At 34.0% G+C, this 4,723-nt stretch overlaps 1 pseudogene; it reads left to right on the plus strand.

Moving 5' to 3' along the window:
* Positions 1-694: 694 nt before the first annotated feature.
* On the plus strand, positions 695-1,432 carry LOC109436029 (large ribosomal subunit protein uL30 pseudogene; annotated as a pseudogene).
* Positions 1,433-4,723: the final 3,291 nt, after the last annotated feature.

Consider the following 4,723-nt stretch of genomic DNA (forward strand, 5'->3'; position numbering starts at 1 on the left):
TATAAAATCACAACACATGTAATATGATAGACATTGTGGTAGGCATAATTAACTTACTGCCAAATAATCAGGATTTTAAAGGTGAAATACAGTGGACATTCTCTAAAGTTGCAATTGTCTAATACATTTAAATGTTTTTCCCCCTTAGATTTTAAACTGTTTCTTTTGTGAGGCTAAACTGAATAAAATCCAGCAATAAATCAGCATTATGCTACACAATATAATATAACACTGAGTAAGTAAAATATTATATATTACTACTATAAAATTATATATGATCAATTATAATGTTGAGTTATAGATTCTTGTGATAAAATGTTTATTTTTCTTGGCAACACTAGCAATATTGTCATAGGAACTAAACTAAAAAACCTAAAAATATCCCCTCACCCTATCAAGAATAAACACATAAATGATAGTGAAAGATTCCTTACTCTGTCTCATGTTTGGATTTCAGTGATGCCTACCTCTGAAGATAATCTTGAGTGGTACATCTGACATTGTATGAAGTCAAAATAAGTTTGATGCCACTTTTTGAAATATAATGATTCCATTTCACTGTCAGATTTTCCATTTTTCTAGACAGTTTCAAAATCACTTAAGAAATCTTAAGAATCAAGTCCTGTCTCCTTATTTATGAATAGAAATGATCTCAAAAATAAAATAAAAAATCTCTTTTCCAGCCATAACCATAGAAGGTGCAGAAGAAAAGATGAAGGTTCCTGCTATGCCAGAAACCCTTAAGAAAAACAGAAGGAATTTCACAGAGCTGAAAATCAAGCATCTGAGAAAGAAGTTTGCCCAAAAGATGCTTTGAAAGGCAAGGAGGAAGCTTATCTATGAAAAAGCTTAGCATTATCACAAAGGATTTAAGCAGTTGTACAGAACTGAGATTCGAATGGTGAGGATGGGAGAAAAGCTGGCAACTTCTATGTACCTACAGAGCCCAGACTGGCACTTGTCATCAGGATCAGAGGCACCAACGGTGTGACTCAAAGGTCTGAAAGGTGCTGCAGCTTTTTCACCTTTGCTACATCTTCAATGGCACCTTCGTTAAGCTCAACAAGGCTTCAATTCACATGCTGAGGATTGTGGCACCATACATTACATGGGGGTACCCAAACCGGAAGTCAGTAAATGAATTGATCTATGAGTGTGGTAATGGCAAAATCAATAAAAAGTGAATTGCCCTGACAAATAACACATTGATTGCTCAATCTCTTGATAAATATGGTATCATCTGCATGGAGGATCTGACTCATGATTTCTATACTGTTGGGAAATGCTTCTCAGAAGAAAACACCTTCCTGTGGCCCTTCAAATGATCTTCTCCATGAAGTGGAATGAAGAGAAAGCCTACCATCTTGTAGAAAGTGGAGATACTGGCAACAGGGAAGACCAGATCAAGAGGCTTACTGAAAGGATGAACTAAAGTATCTATCCTGGGTATTTTTGTAATCTGGCCCATTAATAAACAGTGACTGCTTTCAAATTTAAATACACACAAATTTAAATATATATATATATATATATATATATATATATATATATATATGAGACAAGAAGAGAAAGTTCAAGAAGACAATAGTATTATCTGATCCAAGAGTTCTAAATAGTTATTCGTTATAAATCCTAGTAATTAACATCAAGTTTAAGAATATTTGAATAGTCAAGAAGATTTCAACCTTGATGTGTTAGGATTGCCATAGCAAAATACCACAGACTAGGTGACTTAAACAACAGAAATTTATTTTCTCACAGTAGAAGTCCATGATCAAGGTGCTGGCAAATTTGATTTCTGATGAAAGCCCTTTTTCTGGCTTGCAGAGAACCACCTTCTTAATGTGCCCTCACATGGTCTTTCCTCTGTGTGGGTGGAAAGTGAGGGGGGGGGAGAGAGAGAGAGAGAGACAGAGACAGAGACAGAGACAGAGACAGAGAGAGAGAAACTCTGCTGTCTCTTTCTCTTCTTATAAGGACACCAGTCCTATTGGATTATAGTCCTACCTTTAGGACCTCATTTAACCTTAATTACCTCCTAAGGACACTGTCACCAAGTACACTGGGAATTTGGGCCTTAACATAAGAATCTTGTGGGGACAAAATTCAGTTGATAATACTTGGCATCCATTGGAAGTCCCTCAAAATGTTGGGTTTTCTAGTTTAGGTCAAGCTAACAATAATTGGCATAATATGTTTACTAATTGTGACAATCACAAGTTTATTCTTAATTAGCAGGAACATCTCAGCAATCTCATATTATGATTATATTCTTTATCCCCAGGAAAAACAATATAGGAACATTATAACACAATCTAGTGAGCACATTTATGTTGAAATCGGAGTTTGTCTACACTCTTCTTTAAATAATCTCAGTCCTCTTTACCAGAACCATGCCTTCCTTAATTCTTATTATGTCACGAAAAGGGATTGTAAGAAGAGGACACATATACTGAAATTTGTCCCTATAATAATGGCAACCATACTGTAATAGCAGAGTAGCTAGTAACAGACTAAATATCTTACAGATATTAATCACAAATTCTGGAAAAAAATACACACACACACACACACACACACACACACACACACTATTTTAAGGCACTTTAGAGTAATGAAAAAACAAGCAGGAACTAGGGAATAGCTCAATCAACCCTTGGAAGAATAAGTAAATTGCACCCAATGAGATCCATATTATACAATTTTCCCCAGCGATATGAAGCAATTAAAAATACAAACAAAAAGCTACAGTCTTCATTCCTTACATATCAAAAGACAGAATTTGAGGCTTCCAAAGTAAGTGGAAATTTATGGGGTAAATCCAATAAAGAGACAGCCATAGAGGGCCAAGCCCCAGAGTCTTGATACAAACTATCTTCAAACCTTTGGGTAACCCTCAAATTGTACATGTCTAGGGCAGATGCCAAGGAGACCAGGAAAGAACAACAGCTAAAAGTTTCAAAAAGCTGTGCAAGGAATCCAGCTGTTGACTACCTCAGGAAAAATGGAGTCTGGAGTTTGAGTTCAGTCAAGTAGAAGGGGTGTGATAAATGCCTTGAGATTCCCACTGAAATCCCAGAGCAATCATCATTGTTAATAAAAAAGACTACTACTTTCTAGGAATAAATTATGTATTCTAAGACTAATGGCAAAATTAATCCCTAAGATTGTGCAAAACATGCCCTAACAAAGTATAAAAACCAAGGCTACACAAGTTCATGGTGATCAGCCAGTAAATTAATTGCCTGGTCACATAAAAATCAACACTTCTTGGAGAAATATAGTAAAATCCAGAGTATTTACAATGCATCATGTACAATATCCAGTATGCAATTGAAACATTCTAGACATGCCAAGAAACAGAAGAGTATAACCCCTAGTCAAAAGGAAAAAAAAAGCGTTAATAGAGAGATCTCAAGTTGAACTAGATGTTAAAATTATGAAGAAGAAAAAGATGATCAAAATGAGTGAACAATGGACAAATCTCATGGGAGAAATGAAACTATACAAAAGAACTAAATGGAAATTCTAGAACTGAAAAGTAGAGTATGTATATGAAAAGTGTTCAACTTCTTTATCATAAGAAAAATGCAAATTAAAAACAATGAAATGCTATTTCGCATCTGTAGGAAAATACAATTTAAAAGATAACAATAATCAAATGTTAAGAAAGATGTAGAGAAACTAGAACTTTCAGGCATTGCCAGTAGGAGTGTAATATGATACACCCACTTTGGAAAAAAAAAATTTGGCAGTTTTTTATAAAGTAAAATACACACCTATCCAATGACCTAGCATGTCTATTCCTAGGTATTTATTCAAGAAAAATGAAAACATATGTCCACACAAATACTTGAAAACAAATAACAGAAACAATACAAATGACCATCAGCAGGTGATGGAACGAAATCCTACTCAGCAATTAAAAAGAATGTACTAATGTTTAACAATGTGAATAAATATAAAAGATACTATGTTGTCTGAAAGAAGCCAGACACAGAGGAGAATATACTGCATGATTCCTTTTATAGGAAGCACAAGAACAGGCAAAACATCCCTATAGTGATAAAATCAGACCATAAATTGCACATGATGAGTGAAGAGTGACTAAAAGGGGCACAGTGCAATGAAAATGTCCATATCTTGTTTTAATTGATACTAACATGCTGTATTCATCTATTGTAACCCATGAAATTGTACGTATACTTTACCTCACTGTAAATGGTATCAGAAAATGTCAATCGACATAAAATCTCACTTATAAAATTTAAATTCCGCAACACTATTAGAGAATATGGACCTATTGAATATAATTTATTCTCCATGAAGAATCTTACCTGCATATAGTTCTCCATGTAATTAAATATAAATGCTAAATATAGAAAGCAATGAGAATACCAAAAAAGGAACAAGTAAATTTTCAATCTTACAAAACAGTGCTTACTTTGAAAAGGAAAATTATAGCAATATTTTTGTTCCTTATTAAAATTCTTTTTGCCTTCAAGATTCAACTTTACATTCGCAGTGGGAGAGAATTTGTCCACTCCTTTGGAATGGATTCTGTGTCTAGCTCAGCAGAATAAATCATTATAACATAGCATTTTATATTCATATTCACTTTATCTTAAAATCTTGGAAGTTAAAAAGTGAATAGTGACACATTGAAAACTAACTCACACTGTGATAGAAAAATGTCACTAGAGGTACATTTTTGTTAAGTCAA

This window comes from Rhinolophus sinicus, chromosome 8 (genome assembly GCF_057876585.1).
Source record: "Rhinolophus sinicus isolate RSI-liver-muscle chromosome 8, RSI-T2T, whole genome shotgun sequence".
Classification (NCBI taxonomy): Eukaryota; Metazoa; Chordata; class Mammalia; order Chiroptera; family Rhinolophidae; genus Rhinolophus; species Rhinolophus sinicus.